This window comes from Phodopus roborovskii, unplaced genomic scaffold, assembly GCF_943737965.1.
Source record: "Phodopus roborovskii unplaced genomic scaffold, PHOROB, whole genome shotgun sequence".
In the NCBI taxonomy this organism is placed as follows: Eukaryota; Metazoa; Chordata; class Mammalia; order Rodentia; family Cricetidae; genus Phodopus; species Phodopus roborovskii.
Window position 1 is genome coordinate 19,987,501 of NW_026126434.1, and position 21,931 is coordinate 20,009,431.

The following is a 21,931-nucleotide window of genomic DNA, read 5'->3' on the forward strand; positions in this document are numbered from 1 at the left end:
CTGCACAAGGAGTGGGTGCCTCTCCAACTTTTTCTCCTTTTGTATTTCTCCAAAAGCAATCCCATGGGAACAGAATATGTTTCAACTGAATTTTTCTGACTTAGCCAAACATTTGACTGCTATTTCTGTTTTCGTGGCTAAAGATGTCTAGATTACTGTCACATACAGACTCAGGATTCAAGTAAGCCATAATTTCATTTGGGACATAATTAGTGACTAAATACTCTACAGTTTTGCAATGAGACACTAGAATACAAAGAAGACATCTATTGCGGTAAATAAGGATCAGGATAAACAAATAGGCCGAATAGATGTTTATTCAGGGAGAAATAACTTACAACCTAGACAGATGAACACCAGGAAATTCAACCCGATCCTCTCCTGTCCGAGTCAAAGAGAGCGCCTTCCTGGCCCCCTCAGACCTCCTTCCTCAGGTCACCTCCGCCCATCGCTCCACCCCCCAATGGGCGTGGTCAGTGCTACAGAAGGACTACCTCACTACAATTCCCCTTTTAGTCTAAAGAAAAGATTTAGGCTTAATACAAAACTATATACAAAACAGTGAATAACAAGTGTGCTCTAAGAAAAGGAGAATCGAGAACAAAATGACCTACATATCTAGTCCTAGGGTGAGGGCATAATGGAGTTTACAATAGAGTTGTCCTAAGCTGGAAAACGTAAGTCTAGTACCTAATATATCTAACTAGGAAGAGAGAATAATAGTTGTGATAGTTTAATCTTCAACCTCATCAAGACCTGAGAAGGAAATTAACAATACTAGAGTAGACAGGAAATGCGGATGGACAACTTCCAAAAGGTGCAGCAAGGACAGAAACAGCAAGCTACCTGAACAGTCACCCTAGGTCTCACAGCAACGTTGGTACACCCAGATTTGGCTAAGGCCAAGAGAACTTGACAGACCACAACAACAGCAGGGAACTAGAATGGCTGTCTTACCCTGACTTGGCAAGGTCAAGCAGTCTTCTATATTTGTCTCCTGCAAGCACATAGGACTGCATGTCCAAATCAGTGGTCAAGGTGGGGGCAATTCTATGCCCAACAGGCCATTAGCTGAGGCGAGATTGAACTCCAGCAGGAGCAACAACAGTGTCCAACATATTTTCAGGAAAGTGCACGGTGCTGTCAGGAGCAACAGTGTCTCATGTCAATGGAGTACTAATATTAAAACATTTAAATGCCATGTTCTGCATGTCTATGAAGTGATTGAAGATTAAGCATCTATATCTGACTAATCTCATAGGTACAGGAAATGTGAGTGAAGATAATTTGTAATACTCGGGAACTTAGCTAAAAAGACTGATTAAAACTTTCCTGAGTAAAGCAGGAACAAATACTTAAACAATATAACTATTTACATATACCTACATGTAAATCCCTAAAATAGAGGTAGAGTATAAGTGTCAAGACAAGAGGTAGAACTATAAAGGGCAGCAAGATAAATATCCCAAATTGTATCAATATACAAAATGTCTTGAATACAAGAAAAGTATACATACATAGAATATGGTAAAAAATAATGTGCATAAAATATTATAAGTGGAAACATTTAACACAATATAACAAAATATAAACTTAATTTTACATAGCTTACCACATAAGAATACACAACAATGTAAGCTGTAAAATACTATCTCATTCTTACTCAAATTCTCAAGAAAATAGGCTAATCTACCTATATCCCTTCTAAACCATACCTTTACCAACCATTCCCTATTCCTGTCTAAAAGATAAACCTGAGTGTAAGCATCACCCAATCCCAAATAACTAAAACCAACCCAAAGACGATGACTATTATCCCAAAATTCCAAGGGTAGGGAAAGGGGGCGTAGTCATATTAAGATTACTTCCTGCTGAAATGGGACGATGATTGCTCCAATGGATCCTGTAGGAAGAAAATTTTTAGCAACCAAATTTCTCAACAGAACTGGCTGTGACATATGTAGTTAGTCACTGTGTGGCAGAAAATTCTTGACTGTAGTTCTATTTGAAACTCTGGCCAGGGTGTAATAAAAAGGTGCACCATTACAGCTAGCTAGTCATGAGTTGTATCGAGCAAAACAGTCTCAAACCGGTTTTAGGGTGATGTTTGTAGTTCCGATGCATTAGGTTGAGTCAAGTGGAAACGATGATGTGGGGCCCCATCTTCTTTCCGGAAAGTTCAAAGACTGCTGTTAGGAATCGTTATTATTCCTTGTGGAAAAGTTACACATCAATATTAAAGTAAAATTTTCAAGTTTTAAGGTATGCATTAGGGAAAGACAACAATAAGCATTAAAAGTATGTGAGAAAATTAGGATTTCAGAGAGAAAATTGCATAAGATATGAGTCTCCAGATTTTGTTTTCTTCTGCCTTACACCAATTGGCTTCTTGATTTAAGGCAGAAACCATGAATTTAATCTTAACAACATGCTTGAATTTAGAGAAGGAAAGCCAAAATTTACACCCATTTCTTTGTTTTGCACAGATGTCTTTATATGTAGATTACATCTGTACTTGTATGTTCATTGACATGTATAAGAGCACAGTTGGGTGGGAATCTGTGTGCTCATGTATATGCATGCTTGTGGACACCAAAGACTGGTTTTGTTTTCTTCTTTGACCATCTCTGCTAATTATTGAGGTGAGGTTTCTCATTGAGCCTGGAGTTTGCTGATTCATTCTAGCTGGTTTGCTTACTCTAGTCACCTCTTACCTTGCCTCCCAAGTGCTAGAATTGTAGACTGGTTGGCATCTCCCTCAACATTTGTGTGGATCCCAGAGACCTAAACTCTGGTCCTCATGCTTCTGTGACAAGCACTTGAACATCCTAGCCACCAGACATTTTCATTTGATAAGCATAATGTAATGGGTTGGCAGCCAAAGGACTTACTCATGTGTATTACATAGGGCCCTGGGAAAATCTTTTATTCAAGAATAACTTTCTTCTTGTTCAGTAAAGATTTAATTTTACAAATAATCTGGAGCCAACCCAAATTCTACAAAGAATGCTTGTATCACTGGTACATTTGAGAGGTTACAGACTCAAAGCCTCTTACCCTAAAATACTTCAGGGCCCCTTTTCTGTTTCAGTATATATTTTTATATAGATCTGCAACCAACCACTAAAATCCTATTCATCTGTCAAGAAAAATAAAATCATGAAATGTCCAGGTAAATCGGAAATATACCAGTTAGGTAACCCAAGCCCAGAAAGTCAAGACATTGAAAGACCCGCAGAGGGCTTGAACCCTCACACCCCAACTCAGGAAAGGCACCCCCCCCCCCAAATCACTCACGAGAAGTGGTCTTGATGCAAAAGCATGAGGTCTTTTATATTCTAGTGCACTGGGGTCCGCAGCCATACTCTATGTGGGGTAGAGGACTGGGAACCCTGGGTACAGGGTTCAGACAGCTTTTATAGGGTTACAACAAAGCCCGGGCATGACAAACCAATCATCTCATAGTATCCAGTGTGGACCAATCAATTTGAACTATCCAAGCCCTTTGCCCAGGAAGTCTGTTTTTGCTAGGGCTTTTGAGTAGTGTGGCAAGGCTCATTTTCTGTTCTCATTCACTCACAGGTGCTGTCCGGTAAACCCACCTTGTCATAAACAGTCCAGAATGACCTTTTGCCTACTCACTACTAGGGGGCAGAGTCTAGGGAAAATTAAGCTAAATTTTTCCATCCTTACAACATGAATATTGATATATTGCAAACTTCTAAACATCACATGCTTTTGGTGAATTGTGTTTAACTGTGTTGCTGCATTAGCATGAGAATGTGCTCTTTCTGAGTGTCTGTGATTGGCAGGGTCTTAGTTGCTCAGTTCATTGGCAGAGGCTTCTCCCTTCAGCACAGAACCCACAGAGTGGAGAGCATTCCTGAAGGTCCCCTGCTGCCTCTTTCTATGGTCTTACCCTGACCTTGACTTTTAACGGATGATTGCAGCACTACATTGTATGGGTTTTGCCCATGAGATTTGTTCACATAAAATAGCCGTGATTTTGCATCAGAATGTGCAGAAAGTAAACTGGACTTGTTGTTTGGTGATCCCTTTTGACCGTGAGTGACCAAGTACAGTCCTGTATAGTCTCAAATTCACCAGATCATACTGCTACACAAGCAATGTGAAATAAACAGGTCCCCATATGTGCTTATTTTCATTATATTGTACAAATATTTTGAATAGTGTTTTATACAAAATGAGTTGAAAGCACTTCAAATTATGATGGTAATTACAATGAGAGAAGTACAGTGGGAAAATCATCCCTCAGAGAGATTCACCCTTGATATATTACTAGACAAGTAAGTTAAATCAGAAATTTTGTTTTTACTAGTGATGCCTGGGAAAGTGAATTCTATCTTCATCTTTAAACACTAAACATACATATAATTTTGGTGAATTATGTGCTTGACTAGTATTTTAATATTACTAAATATATTAATAATACTGAGTATACATAGCATTTAGAGTTCCTGAAAAATAATATATATACACACATATGTATATAAACCTAACTTTGATATGTGCATTTGTATCATTGCATAACTTATCTTCATTTATAAATGGTAAATAATCTGATGCTAAATAATATTTCTGTTCCGGGTATACCTAGACAATCCACAGATGGAACTCAGTTCTATGCACACCAGAACAATAGTTTTTATTCATCTGAATCTTCTACCATACTGGTTACTATAAATTTTTGGTAAATTTTAGTAATAGAAAAAGTTCCATTTTTGATAATTAAATCAAACATGCATAGATCCATAAATCAAATCCCACATATTTAAGGCTCCAGTCTTCTATTAATGTATTGATTTTCTTTTTTCTTCTTTATAAATGTCAAGCATGGGGTTAGCAATAGAGGGAAATTGATCATCAGCACCTATTCAGTTTGTTGGTTTTGTCATTGCCATCTTTTTGTTATTTTTATTCATCAATAATAAGTGTAAGGAGGAATAGATTCTCTTATATTTGCAGTGGGACAGTCTTTCATGGTTATTTAAATCTTACTTTAGCTGATATGTTGCAATCATACATATTTAGACAGCAATATATAGCATGTTGATGAATGTATGATCAGATAGTGAGCATGCCAATTATGTTTATCTCTTCAAACATGTTTCCTTCTTCATCATGAATGTTTAGATTTTGTTTCTTGAAACCTGTGATGTTTACAACACACCACCTCTGCCATAAGCACCCTGCTGAGGACCAGCCACCAAGGCCTCTTACTACCTTCTAACTGCATCCTAGCATCTGTCTATCAGTCATGTGTTTTCTCACACCCTGCCTTTCAAGTCTATCTCATCAGCATGTTAGAATTACGCCAGTGAAATCATTCAGTATCTGACTTTCTGTCTGGCTTGCTTCTCTTAACATTAAGAGATCCAGTTGCATCTATTGATAACAAATGACAATACATTTCACTTCTTGATAACACTCCATTATAGATAGATAGATAGATAGAAAGAAAGAAAGAAAGAAAGAAAGAAAGAAAGAAAGAAAGAAAGAAAGAAAGAAAGATACGTCTTATGTTTTTGTGCAATCCTTGGTTGATGAATACAAACTGTTTCTATTTCCTTTTTTATTGAGAAAGTGCTGTGGGGGACACCAGTCTGCAGGTGGCGCTCTAACCTGCTGACTTGAAATCCTTTACTCATACACCCAGAATTTGAACAGTTGCCTCACATTAACTCTTGTTTTTAACTTTTTAAGGAACCTCCACACTTCTCCATAGCAGGTACCCTAATTTAGGTTCACGCAATTAGCTTAGAGTAGGAAGTTCCCTTTTTTTTATGAATTAGGCTCAACACTCACCCTCTCACATTTTGAAAGTGTCATCTAAAGAGAGCAGATGTTCCAATGGTTTTGATTTGTGTTTCTCTGATAACGAGTACGGTGGAGCTTTGAAAATATATGTGAAGGATGTTTGCATGCTTTCCACTGACAAAAGTCTAATCAATTTGATTATCTGTGGAGGTTATTTTACTATTGTGTTACTTAAGTTCCATTATGTAGATGTGCCTTTTCTTTTTCTCTCTTTATTTCCTTTTCAGAATTTGTCTTAGTGGATTCGATTCTCTTTTTCTTTTTATATGATACCAGTTTATAGGAAGTCTTTGCATATTCACCAGACCCATGAATTTATCATTTGTGTGAACTCTTCAGTGATTAACTCTTATTGATGAGACCCCTTGCTTTCTTTCCTTCTATGTCCCTAGGACTTTTTGATATGAGTCACCTCCTCACTGTAAGTCACAGCTTAGGGGAGGCCTGCATCAATGTTTTCCATAATTGTCTACTTCCATAACACCAAAGGGAAGATATATCCTTAACTCTTTACAAGTGGTAATGAGCATCCAAGAAGCTGACATCTTCTAATTCCCTACCACCAATGGTGATGTCAACCATGGGAGCAGCAAATCTCAAAGTTAAAAGTAGTTCCAATTTTGAAATGGAACTCAATTAGTTGTAAAAGGAGAAAACAGAATTGAATAACATAGCAGCATTCCAGCATTGTTGCACTTGGTTAAAAAAAAAAAAAAAGTTGCATTTATTCAGACTGATCAAAGGGAGAAATAATAGAGGAGTCATTATTAATGTGAAAAAGTTTTAAACTGTCCCACATATTTTAAGGTGGTGTTTTGTGAAAATCAAATTATGTAAATATGAGTGTATAAAGCCTGTATGGGCATATGGAAGTTCAAATCGATAAATTATTAAATATTGTGTCTTGACTTAGGAAGGCTCATATGATTAGGAGGGACATTTCCCTCAAATCAATCAATAACAATAACAAATTGAATCACAATAATATTTTTTTAAGCATGACTTGATCAAAATAGTATTCTTTAATTTTTAGTATACATTTTAGCAAGGTTATATGAGAAAGGGAAAAAATAACCAAATAACACAAATATATGGTATACTAGGGCTTTAAAGACAAGTATCTAAATATTCTAATCCATCCTTTATTATTTGTTAGTGGCAAATGGTGTGTGTGTGTGTGTGTGTGTGTGTGTGTGTGTGTGTGTGTGTGTTATTTGTCTCATTCAACATTCAAGCATCAAGAACTTTTAAGTAGCGAGATGCAAGAGATTAGCTGGATAAACAAAGTCCTGGCTATAAAATATTTTAAAACAGAGTTTAAAACACTTAATAAAAAATGAGTCAGTCTTGGTTGTGGCTCCAGTTTTAGAGTGCTAGTTTAGCATCCGCTAAGCTCTGGATTGATTCCCAACTTTATATAAAGTAGAGGTGATGGTTTAGGCCTATAATTCCAACCATTGAGAGGTGAGGCAGGAGGATCAGAATCTGAAAGTCATCCTTAGCTACAAAATGAGATTGTCTGAGGCCAACCAATGTCTTATAAAACAACAGTAAGCAGACACAGGAAGGTGTTTTTGACACAATGGTAATGCTAATTAGCCCATAGCTGTGACTGAATAAGAGAGATTGTGTAGTGCTCTAGTCACCATTGTGTTAATGCATCTCATACATCCTGATTGAGCAGGGTCTTTAGCACAACAAAAAGTCAACTTTAACAAGAGGGGAGAAAGAGTGTGAATGAAAGCTTCTAGTTAGAGGAAACAAGTAAACTGGGCTGACAATTAAATGAGCAACTCTTAGCAAAAGATGAGTCATGGTGGCAACATGGGGTGGGGAGTTTGGTTAACTATAAGATTAATGCTAGAGTTGGACAATGAGGCTAAAAGTTAATAAATAGGAGTGGAGTGAGTACACGAAATAAGGTCAAAGCCAGGGACTTAGAATTTTAGGTTTAGTGGGGATTTTGAATTTATTTTAAATGCATTGAGAAATCAATAGTGCAATGTTCTGACATGTTTTAAAATCATGATTCTCACTTCTCTGACCTGTCACTGGTGTCTACAGACACATAGACACATCTAGTAGCCAAGCTTCCTGTGGCAAGGCAACCCTTTCCAATGACCTTGGTATAGACCAGCAATGAAGAGAAATGCATTTTCCCAAGATAATGGGAAACTTTCTCTTTATTGGCCAGTGAGTTGGGGGTCTATTAAAAGTTCAGAAATAAGCAACTGCTTATGATGTCACCTGAGAGTAAGTTAGCACCTAGGCCACTTTCACTTCCTGTTTAGAGGTCACTCAAAGTTCAATGACCTTGACTTCTATTCCCCACAAGTAGAAGCTGATCCAGTGAAATTTATCATAACAAATTGTCAGTGAGAGATTCTAAAGAAATAAAACTCATCACCATGTTATGCATTATGCCAGAGCTATCTTTGATGGTCCAGGTCTTTTAGATGTTGGTGGCTTATGGAGTAATTGTGCTCCTACCAGCTTTAGGCTTTGGGATCTATTACTTCTAGCTTCCTACTAAATGGAAAAGGTTCTTTTTTAGGAATTGAAGAGTTGGAGAGCAAGGGCTTAGCAAACCAAGTAATTTATGTTATTCTGAAGGTATGATAGTATATGTTCCAGTCACCATTTGTACACAGATGTATCTTGAAGATACATACCAGAACTTGTGAAGGTGGGTTTACATGTCTCCCTCACAGGTGAAAATATAGACAATAGTAGATCATGGGGTTTGCTATAGGCCATTGGATAATGGATAGATTCTGCATAAGTCATGCCCTAAGTTCCTTTGATGGTAAAATGCAGCTAGCTATGCAATCTTTGCTAGGCCTTAGCACCTGACTCATTATTTGTGTGCTGGGGCCTAGCAAGAGCTAAAATGAATTTCTGATGGAATGCCTGTTACTTTGTTTCCATAATAACATATTTGCAGTATATATTTCTGCTACCTAACATTTCCCAGGTGCATTTCAAAATTGCTTCTCTCTCCCTGGAGCCTCACAGCTCAGGTGATAGGAGCAATGACCAGATCACAAGAGCTCCTTCAGCTCTGGCTTGAATCTTCAGAAGTCATGAAAGTTAGAATATTAATGATGGGTGTTCCAAGGGAAATGTCACAAATTTAAGTCAGCAGTCTTTTGTGAAAAAAAAAAAAAAAAAGCACATTTTAGAGGTAAATACTCTAATGTTGTCCAAGCCCCAGACACCTAACTTTCTGTTGGACCTCCCTGTGGGAAATAGTTGGAAATAATCTTTATGGCTTTATGGAGCTTTGCTGGCTTATAATGTCAGGAAAAGAGTTAAACAGATTGATTTATATTTACCCCATCCCATGATTCTGCCTCACAGGAAACCTGCAATCAAACTTCCTGTTATAAGAAATCTTTTATGTTCAAAAGAAACATATACACATGCACCCTTATGGGATAAAAATAATCTCATTCATGGATTCACAAGGAACATTTCAATGCCTCAATAGTCCCTCTGTTCAGTACTTGCATGTTTGTCCTCTTAGTAGTGGAGACAGAAGTCTGCAGGGCAGGCTACTAGCTCAGAGACAACATCTTCTTGCTCTCATTGTCCTCTGGTGAAAGGGCATGGAAGACCTCTTGAAATCTTGATACGGGCAGTGTTTCAGTTCAAGGCCTGATCCCCTTCCAAAGGCCTCATTCCTGATGCCTTAGGTTAGACTTTTGACACCAAAGCCTTGATGGTCTGGCAAACTTCACGGTCCATCACAGCTTATCAGCTGCTTTCTTTCTATTGCTGGAAAACAGTCCACTATCTGAATACCTTTTGGGTTATTTAGCCATTCATTTATACACAGGCATACTTCTTGCATCCAAATTTTGTGATCATGACTAAAAGGGCTGTAAAATCCAAAGCAGTTTTGTTTTTGTTTTTTTTTTTTTTTCCCCCACTCTGGTTTAATGCCAGGAGCATTTCTGTTGTATCATATAGCTAAAGCTATTTAATACCATGATATTCCCACACCTGCTAACAATTCTAGCTGCCCCCTTTGCTTGCTAACTATATATTGTCAGGTTCTAGATTCTGGTCATTCTAAGTAAAGTGTACTGATATCTTAGGAGCTTTGTATTCTGTGTGTCTTGTTAAAATAGGATAAGGGTCATCTCATCAGGAACCTCCTTACTTTTATGTATCTAACTTGGTGTGTCAATATCTGGGCAGATTTTTTTTTTTTCTGAGACAGGCTTTCTCTTTGTAGCTTTGTAGACCAGGCTGGCCTGGAGCCACCACTGCCCTGTTTGATCTAATTTTTTTTTTAAATCAAGTATAAGTTAACCATTTCTTAAGACTGTAGTAACCAAGTTGTCCATGGTAGCTCACATCTGTAATCCTAGCACTCACCAGGTTGTAGAAAGAGGATCACTGTGTTGGAGGCCAACCTTGCCAACCTAGCAAGTTCCAGGATAGTTGTGTCTACATAATGAGAACTAGTCATGCATATATATATATATATATATATATATATACACACACATATATATGTGTGTGTGTGTGTGTGTGATATGTTATTCTTTTAAAAGGTGAATTAATTGAGTCCACTTCATGCAATAATATTCAAGGGAATTAAAAGACATTTTCCAAGAAGCTTGATGTGCTCCCTGACAAAATGAAGCTATTACTATTTCACTTCTTGTGTTTTCTATGATTTTTGTTATTTCATTATCTTCTGTGGTAAGGAAGTGCACAATATGACTGAAGATCCAAAATGTGGAAGAAGAAACAATTGTCTTTATCTCTAGTAATCCTTTTCCTTATTCCACCATAGGGAATGCTGTTCATTCTAAAATAAAATGTGAGCATCAGTTTTGGATTTTAATTCCTCTATCCTCTCTTTTATTTTAGTATGAATTGTTCTGAAAAATGTCTTTCACCCATATACATTTCTATTAATTGTATCAAGAAAATCATTAAACAATTCATTAGATGTTAGTGTTGATAGGTAGGCATTTTTTATACAAGTCTTCTTAGCCTTCATGACAGCTGTATCAGGTGTCTTAACGTCAATGTTTGTTTGTAGAATTCTAAGCAATGTGTGGTTTTGAACAAGTAATGCTGCATTCTCCAGCACCTCACATGGGCAGCAAAATCTTATTTTGGAATAACTTTAAAGGTATAGGTTTTAACTGATTCAACTATTGTGCACAAGGATTATATAATTCTATATAATCCCATGTACTTAATTTAACAAAATTGATGCTAATTAGGCAACTATAATGGATTGAAATTCAAATAAAAGAGTGCTATGTTTGTTTCGTTGAACAATAATTTAGCATCTGTTATGAACTAAAAATAGTTCAGTGGCATCTACAAAATTTTAATATGTATAAATATCACTGCAGGACCTGTTAGAAATAAAATATGCACATCAAATAGAAGTGTAAAGGTAATAAATAGTAATACCTTCTGTGACAACTGTATGTGTTAAGTATGGTTATTTTGACAGGACCATCACCTCCAGCCACATGGGTCATAAGTCCTGACACCCTGTCCCTGTCTATAAATAGCTTTCTGTCTTTGAGTGGCAGTGCTGGCTTTCTTCCTGTACTCCAGGTGATCTTGGGCAGCAGCAATATCAAGAAGTAATAATGGATTCCAACTCTGGAGCAGCATTTCAGGGATAAGTATAATTACTTCTGGATAGTGCTCACTCTATATTTTTGGGACTTGGTACTTCACCCAGTATGTGATTCTTACTTCTAAATAGGCAGCTTTGTGGTCAGTAATTGCTATCAGGGTGGCTGAGCAATAAGTGGTGAAAGAACAAGAAATTTGTGAAAACCAAAGAACATGGATAACACAATTCTAAATTAAAATGAGTCAATTTTCTAGAGCATGTACATGCAATAATGATATCTCAAATGGAATCACTCAATTTGACATCTGCTCTATGTGCTAAAATCAGTAGCAAACTGAATGAAGAGTAGATACCTTGGTCACAGGAGGCTAAGAAGTGTGTGTGTGTGTGTGTGTGTGTGTGTGTGTGTGTGTGTGTGTGTGTTAGAATATGTACTCCAACAGCGAAACTAAGAAGGCAGAGCAATAAGATGTTCAGAGTTTTTAGAAGGGTTTAAATTGAAAAGACATGTCTGTAATTTCAAAAATACTCAGTAAGATCATGAATTCTAGGCCAGCTCATATGAGATGTATTGTAAATGAAATACAACAAATAGAATATTTTAAAGAGAAAAAATATTTGCATGCATTCAAAATGTATTCTACTCGCATATATAATTCTAAATGGATTTCATATTTGTCAACACATTTGAGTGAACAAAATGTTATGAAATACATAATACAAGTTATAAAAATGATATGGTTGGCAGGCGTTGGTGGCACACACCTTTAATCCCAGCACTTGGAAGGCAGAGACAGAGGCAGGTGAATCTCTGTGAGTTCGAGGCCAGCCTGGTGTACAGACTTAGTTCCAGGACAGACTCCAAAGCAATACATAGAAACCCTGTCTGGAAAAACCAAAAAATAAAACATAAAGATATAGTAAAGATGAAAGAGAAGTGAAGCCCAAGTAATAAGCAGTTAAAAGTTGGTAAAAATAATCTTTAAACATAAATTATAAACACTTTTTTATAACATGAAAATGTTAAAAAAAATTAGTGGTCATTTTTAAAATGGAATAAAATTAAGAAGAAATACAGGAGTGAAGATAAAATAAACAAATTCTTGTACTTGCTATTTCAGTTCTTCTGTCTGGAGTTTTCGTTCTAGTAGACACATGAAAAAAGAAAGAAAGAAATCCTTGTGCAGCTGTAGATGAGGCTTTTTATCATGGGTTCTGCTCTGAGTAACACAAGAGAGACGAGGAAACTAGACCTTGGGATAGAGTATCATGGAAAGAACACAGCTGACCCTCACTCATGAGAACCTACTACCATTTTCTCTGTTTTACTGTTACCACTGTAGCAGATTTCAAGGTATGCCAACAAAAACTGGCTGTACTAGGGCTCACAGTGCCCATTTTTCGTTAACAAATAGAGAAAAATTTCAATGACATATGTAATGGTAATGACAATAATAATTAAAGCCCTATCCCCAAGTCACAAGAACAAAAACACAATGATTTTATTTTGCTTGATATGAAGATTTCATTGTCTGGTCATGGTGTTTCTCACTTTTTGGACTAGACAGGAAACAACTGGGAAGATTTTCAGTCAGAAAAGCCAAGTGAAAGGCTGGAGGCAAAGTGAACATGGGTAGGAGATCACAAGACCTTGTCTGGGATTTGGTTGAAGGACATCTTCAGAGAGTTAACTCATATCTGATGATAACACACAGAAGACTACCATCTGAAATCTTTGCATCTGCTTACTATGGTGAGCAATAAGATAAACAGTGATCAGTTGGTCCTTGTGTGAATGTAGTAATTTTATATAGAAATAAAAACAGTGGGAAAGAAAACAGAACCTTGTTGGAATGAGAGCTAATTGAAAATGGACTGTGACCTTAACAAAGGCTTTTACATGGAGAGTCTAGTTCAACTCCAAAGGGGAGGAGTTTATCACAGGAAATTGGGAGAATTTTTTTTTTTTTTTTTATGGAAGACAGAGGAGAAGAAAAAAGGACAAGTTTAAACTACTGTGAACAATGGAAAAGTTTATTTCCCCATACTTTAATAACTATAATATGTTATTTAAAGAATTAGAATAGACTCTGAGAGGATTGTGTAAAGTGATAGGAGATTATTAGGTGAACAGCAAAGGTCAGATCCACATAAGAGTTTTGACATTAGTGCCATATGGAAGATTATGTTTCATCTTACAGCAGAAAAAAGTGGGAATGGGGGTGGGATGGGGTGGAGTGGGGAGGATGGGGGAGAAAAGGGGCTGTCACATGGAGAGCTTAACACTGAAAGGAATGCTTTGTTTTATGTGGACTCTAGCTTGCCCAAGAGCTGGAAGCTACAATAGATGAATTCTGGAGGATTTTGTAGGGTTGGTCTAAGTAAATGGGAAGCCTGAAGAAGTTACCAATCAAACAGATTTTTCTATGAATGAAACATTTTTATTCAGATAATAGGGGTTTCCTAACTTCTAATTACAAATGGTTCCCCCAGGGTTATTAGAGAACAAACAACAACCTTGTTTTTGCTTTATTTTTAGCTACTTCCCTTGTGTGCAACTGAAACACATATTCTATTTCAATTCCGATGTTATCAGCAAAACTGGTGTAGTTCCCTTTTCAAACAGCAAAGGGCAACCCTGTGTAAGGTTGCTGCATGATTCAGGACCTGTGGTGTCTAGAATTGGGTTATAGTCTGGTTTCAAAGTCACAGATATCCACCTGCCTCCCGAATGCTTAAAGGTGTGTGCCACCAACACCTGGCTTTCTTTCTTTTCTTTTCTTTTTTTTTTTTTTTTTAATTCTTCGTTTTATTTAAATATCAGAAAGAGAACAAAACAAGCCTTATACAGGACACCGAGTGTCTGAAGAAAATTATGCTTCTTTCCTCAATTGTCGAACTTGTGCTGAACACTTTGCTTCTGATCTTAATGGGCCGAGTCACCTGGCTTCCCACATAAAGAAAATACATTTCTGAAGTAATTAAAAACATGTCAAATGATCAAACAGTTAATAAAAACTCAGCCAGAATTCAAGTTTAAACAACTCACAGCCAATGGGATCAAGCCTCCAGAGTTCCCGTGTTGAATCCAGTGTCCTGGGATATATCCCAGCTTCCCTTCTCTGCTAACAAAGATGCTTCTGTCTTTTCCTTCCGTTAATGCTGAAGTCAAATGCCTTCCTGTACAAACCCTTTGAACCAAATGGTGATTTCTTCCCTCAGAGTGTTTATTTGAATCCCACTCATGTCCTGTCTTGATGTAGCTCTGCTCTGTCGGTGCTGGGTGAGCATGCTTTTATACAAGAGGAATTGGAAATGAAACTATGAAATTGAGACTTGCACCTGCTCCAGACCTTCAGAGCAAGGCTTTGTACTGAGATGTCTACCGGGTGAACTTCTGTAGGGGGATCTAATTAGGCTGACAGTCAAGGTGAGCTCTTGAATAAAAAATCATGTTAAGAATTTTTTTTTATTCTGTAAGTTAGATGGTTCTGAAGGGTTTATAATTTCTCAGGCACGAATAATAAAACCATCACGCCCCTTCGTGGTTGCTGCTGAAATGCTTGTCATTTCCATGACCAGAAATAAAATTCCTTGACTCCAACCTACTGGTAACCTACTGGTAAGTGATGTTAATATTTACGTACAAACCCTACCTAAACATTCTAGTGAAATCTTTTTCCAATACAAGCAAACTAGTGTCCATGCTGTATGGTAAATGGTCAATGTGCAATCTGCTATGCTCTTGAAAACAATGAGTCCTGCTATTTACTAGGATGAGTAAGATTATTATAATTAAATGATATAAATATTGTCTGTCATAAGCCACTAAAAGTGTCACCTTTGGATACATGTTTGGAAGAACATATATGTCATATATGTATGAATTCATATATATATATATGAAGGTATATATCTGTTGTTTATGTATATATACATATATGTATGTCTCGGAGAGTGTGCACATGTTCATGTGGGTGTATATTCTGTATGTGCTGCTGTGTTTGTGTTTTCATGTAGAGCATGCATGCCTATGCGTGAATGAGTACATATTTATGCGTGTATGTATTTGTGTGTTTATAGGTCGATGTCTATTGCCTTCATAAATAGCCCTCGATCTTGATACAGATGGAGTTCACTCATGCTGCTAGTCTGGCTGGCTAGTGATGTTTAGAGATGCTCCAGTCTCCACATTTGCAGCATTGATAATACTGGCACATATCAGGCTTCTTACATAGGTACTTGGGATCCAATCTCAGGCCTCCATGTTTCCACAACAAGCACTTTACTGACTGAGGTATCTCTCAGTCCCTTCAATATGTGGCTTAAATCCAATTGATTATTTTGATAAAGCCACTATTTTATCAGTGAGGTTTCTTCTCCACTGCAGTCAGAAACTCACATGATTTTTCCATTTGATCCTTTCTATCTGTCTAGATCCTGAAAACGAGAAAACTGTGCCAGCTTCTAACTCCCAAATGCCAGAGAGATAATAAGAAATCAAATGAACACTAGACACAAGCATTCAGGTTGTGTTCATATGCCCAAATCCCTCTTTCAGCTAACAGAATGATCACTCTCAGGTGAAGACAGGAAATGAATACATTTCCTAGGGAAGCCTAAGCTGTCTTGTGGCTAACCCAGGCCAGGCATTTACCATTTTTGTGACATACACTCATTCTCTGTGATATAACCTGTCAGGCCCAGTAACTATTACCATGCTCGTGTACTCCAAAATCCTGTTTTTTTTGTTTTTGTTTTAGTTTTTTTTTTAATCTCCTATGAAAGTGAGAATCAAGTCTCTACTTAGGATCAGATCACATGCCACTGTAATACAGCTGAGTTTCAAGGAAGGCAATTATTGCTAAAACTGTTTTGTTAATATTATGTTATGCCATTGTAGTTATTGCATCATCTAACCAAAGTAGGTGACCAAAGATTCACAATCTAAATTGCAATGTTAGGAAGTAAAATTATTATGAGGGCCGGCGAGATGGCTCAGGAACACAAGTGGGACAGGGTACAAACATGCATTTGAGAATAAAAAAAATGACTAAATCTTAAAAAAGGAAACAATATTGCGATATCAGACTGAAAGAAGAGAATACAGAATGCATCCTGAGGATAAATTCTGGGAGCTCCATCTCAGGTCAGGGTTCTGCTGGGGTGTGACACATTTTATACCTATTGATCAGAAGGGATATTATAGTGATAACGAAAGTATACTGGAAATGTAATATGTGGAACAACATGCTGTCACATAAAATCATCGCCTTAGATGTATTTTCTCATTATTTTATTTAGGTATGTATTTATTGGTCTTTCAAAACAGGGTTTCTTTATGTAGCCCTGGCAGCTCTGGAACTCACCGTAGACCAGGCTGGCCTCAAACCAGCAGAGATGTAAACTCATAAATAGGTCCTTTATTAGATGGAAAACAATTATGCGATACAGATTCTTACTTATGTAGGATACAAACAATTTAACATTCTTGTTCAAATTTATTTTATATATTTTAACTTTTATTTTATTTCAAGTAAATTTTAAATTCTCAGAACAATGTTCCAGAAGTTGACTAATTGTGCAGACCTCACATGTTTTTGTTTTGACATGTAAGTTCATAGTTCATAATGCAGTTTTGTGTCTGAGTGAAGAGCTAGTGGGTCGAAGGTCTTGTTATTCATCATTTTTGCTAACATTTTACTATTGTTCACAAATTTATTATAAGAGGAATAACTGTAATCTTCAGTTAATCTTATCATGAGCACAAGGCTCACATTCATCAGATAGCTATAGTAGTGTTTTGTGCTTCATAATAAAATATATAGTTTAGCTTTCATGTTGTCTTACAACATGCGAATGTCACTATTCATGTACTTCATGATAATGTATATTTCAATGTAGGATCAGAACATCAGCTTGGGTAGTGTGAAGACATAAACAGCATCAAAAATGTAGTTGTTTGTGACCACAATACTGTGGGTTCCATTTAAAAATTCATTCTTATCATTTGTTTTTGTTTTGGCAAGGAGCTCTTGCTAAGAACAAAAGGAGATGGACAGCTAGCTCCATGGAGAGAAACGTCTGACTTACACTATTTTGTAGCAACAAGGCAATGTGATTCACAATGGAGTTGGGTTGAAATCATTTGTAAACTCCAGGATAATAAAAGAGAGTCAGAATGTCTGTTAATAATGCAAAGGAAATGATTTTACTTCTATATAAAAATGTCTTCTATGGAAGAGGAGAAAAAGTAAGCTGTACAACATTGAAATAGAAAGATGCTTCAAGCTATTAAACATCATCTCGAAGTTTAGTAATCTCTGTATTAGAATTCCAGTAAATCATATAAATAGTAAATACTCAAGACATATTCTATACTATGAAACTGAGGGAGAATATGAATAAAGGGAGATTCCTAGAATGTGATTGACATATTTTGCTTAGCTGAGTAGTGGGAGAACTATGTCATTGGTGACATTTCTCCAAATCTACCTTGCCTAAGAAATACTTGGCAAGATCCTAGTTCTACCAGAGCAGATTTCTTCCACTGGGCAGTTTGGATGCTGGACAGTGACTGATGCCTTGTTACAAACTCCCAACTCATTTTGACCTTAGATGGTGTTACTTTAGATTATTTGAGACTCTTCAACTGCTTATTATAATTTAAATCCAGCTATTAATGCTCTTGTAGCACAAAGACATAAGCACAAACATGCACCATCACACATACACTTATACTATACATACCACAGACACAAAGACATACACACATACCCAGATTCACATACATAAATATTCATACACATACACACATATATCCACACATACACAGATATATTCATATATACACATACAAATACACATAACTACACACAAACACAGAGACAAATATATACAAACATGCATATAAACACATGTACTTATACAGACACATACACACACACAGAGACATACATGCATATGCACATAAACACAGACCCACATATACACACACACATATACAGATACAAACAAACACGTGCACATCTGCCTGTATGTATCACATATACAAATATAAACATATATATACACACATACTGTATGTATATACAAATATATTTCAATTAAGTACAAATTATATTTTTTTCTCATAGGTTTCATACACTTAGAAAGGTTTTTGTTTTCTTCTCAGAAGTAGATAATACAGGAAAATTTTCACAAAACACAATGACATCATTTGTTTGCTCCATGTAAAATGAAGACACTATTTTTTTCTTCTAGTTTTTAGTCTTTTGTTTAAATATTTGCTTCCATTACCTTAATTATGTGTCAGGGGAAGTGTATACACATGAGAGCAGATACTCAGTTCAGATCTCTAGAGCTGGTGGGTTAGAGGATCGTGCAACATCCTACTCGGGTCCTGGAAACCAAACTTGGATCCTTTTAAAGAGAAATATGTGTGCTTTTAACTACAGAACTATCTCTCCAGCCTATGAAAATATTTCTCCATATCATAAATTTCATCAGTGTGTCAACTTAAGCAATGTTCTACAATTAAAATCCTTACATAGTGTCAATGTGGCATGAACAGCAAGCATTATTCTAGCCTACATAGTCTATGTCTGCTGGGTTCAGAATTGGGTCATCTGTTTTTGTCATCATACTATTGGAAAGAAAAGCCCCTATTTGAGACAAGCTATATCTCATGACAGAAGAGAAGATTATACTTGAAAAATATAAACCAGCTCTCATTCTAACCAAAAGCTCTTTAAGTTTGCTTGTAATTGTTCATGGAATAGGAACTTTCTGCAGACAGAGGCTTCATGTCACAGAACCCAGCAAATCTGACCTTGATTGAGCAGAGAGGGGCCATCTTTCCACAGGGAACTAATGTTACTAATGTTAATTTTCTTGAAACAAATCTTGAACAGTCCACAATTTTATTCATAAATATTTACATTATCAAAAAGGAGACACTTGAACTTGATATACTTCCCAGCACTCTTCCCAGAAACATCAGAATTTATATCTTAGAATATATTAGATTCTTGAAAGAGTACAATCCTACAATCCTTTCTTTCTTGATTTTTGCAGTCAAAGTCCAAGACTTAATTTGTCTTAGTGTTAATGTCACTGTTACCCTAAGGGAACTAGTTAAATTAGTTTATATGTGATTTTTTTCCCTCTGTTAATGGGGTAAGTGATTGTGTGTTCTTTGTTTGGAGGAATAAGTCTGGAAATACAATTATAATAAAATAAGACACATCACCCACATTAATAACAATACAAATTTGTATCTGAGTAAATGTGTGCTTTGCAATATCTAATGTTTTCTACAAATCATTTGTTACTGAAATTCAATTTAGATTTCTTAAGAGTTTAAATGGAACATTTATAACACACTATCTCCCATCCACTCCATCCCCAGGCTCATGGATGATTGCTGAAAAGAAAGCAGTAAGAGTGTAAGAGTCAGAGGTGGTGCAAGTCTCCACTGAGAGAGGATTTGCTGGAAGTGACAAGCCTTGTCCATTCGGGAGCCCAAGTACAGCACAGTAGCTGTGACTGTAAGACCAGCCAATGGTGGGGAAGAGAGGGTGGGGGATTCATGTAGCCCCATTTCTAGCTGAGTAGCTACTGGTACCTGATGGCTTCCAGGAAAAACAGTCAGTTCTCTTTAGAGATGCAACTGCTGAGGGATTAGCCATGTTCTAGTTGATGATCTAGTAGATACTCATATACAAATAAATTTGTTCCTTAAGATGTCCCTCAGTTTGGGGCAGAATTCATACAAGGCTCTGTGTTTTGTAGGTTACAATGTTGCATAATGGAGACATTGAGTATGTACTTATGATGGAATCTGATGTGGTTAACTTCATTTATGGCCTTCACATTTAAGAAAATTAAGAGAACATTCAAGAATTTCTGTGAACATCAGTCTGCAAAAAGTATCAATTTGGATGTAAAGTTGAATACTTTGTTTTATCACTTATCTATTACCTGTCAGTCATTTCACTATTTTTCATTTGTTCTACTATTGTTGAAGTTAGTATTTACTCATTGACCTTTGATGCACATTTCCTAAACTTTAGGTCAAACCTAGCATTTGGAAGCATCTTCACACTTCAATTAGGGTTTTGTGCTTTTAGAAGGCTTTTTTCTCCCCCTGCAAGCATAGTTTGTTTTGTCATCATCACCAACATGGTAAGGTTGTCATGTAAAGTTGAAAATATATGCCAACCTCCAAATTCATAAAAATATGAAATTTCCTCCCAGACATCTCAGAAAGCATGCATGTCAGGTGTCCTATGATGCCTTTAAAAAAAATTAAATCTTACATAACAGGGGTTCCTAATCTGTAGGGTGGGAAGATATGACTCCTGTAAGTCATAACTATCTGAAATTTTAATGGAATATTAATATGCAAGTCTCTTGAACTGAGGAAAATAAAGATTTGAAATAGATTCTAGTAAAATGAGAAGGCATTTGGGGTTTTAGTTTTTATTGTGGAATATGGGAGGTATTTATATGCTAAGTATTATAGCTGTTTTCATTCTCTTTCTTCCTCATCTCTGTGAATATTTTCTCTTCAAACATCTGGAGCATCCTTGTGTCTCTCTGATGTCTGCACTGCTCTGGCTTTTATTCCTAAAACTTTGGCTGGGCATTACATTTGACTGATTTTCATGGGTTACTTATTTGTCGCTTTTCTTCATTGGCTCTGAGTCATTAAAAAGCAAATGATTTTCATAGAAGATGATATATAAAGTACAGAAATAATATTTGACTTTAAGATATAATCTGAGTCTATTCCAACTGACCATAATCTTAAGGTGCAAAAATTACTTCTTTTTTTGTTTGTTTGTTTGTTTGTTTGTTTTTTAGTACAAGTGAATTCAGTTCATGTTTCCTAGTGTATAGCACTGAGATCATCTGAATGATGTTTCAGGTTTTAAATGTTTTATTACATTTATTTAAACTTATGTCTCTTCCATTTCTTAATACTTGACCTAATGTTTTCTATACACCGGTAAGATGATGGATTTTTAAGTATTTCAGCTACACTATGACTGTTCCAGTTTATACAAATTAAAATAAGATGAAGCTTGACATTTGACAAAATTTTCCCATCGAACATTTTGCTCTTTCATGTAATTTGCTAAACCATGTCTAATTAATCTTAAATATCCCGCTGACACCTGGGAGTTAGGAAAATACAGGGAGGAGAAAACAGTAGGACAGGCTGTCATGTTTTTTCTAACAGGGCACCACTGACTGAAGATGAGTCAGCAATGCTGAGGGAGTCGTCTCTTTTGTTTTCAACCTCATTACTCTAAACTAATAATGTATCGAGACGGGACCCACATCAGCCCGGACTGTACAGGGTGCTGGAGCACTGTGGCGAAGTGCGATCTGGAAGGTGATGAGGGCATGTGATAAAACTGGGGAAAGAGATGACTTCACGCCCTGCTTCCTCGCATTATCTCCACTTCT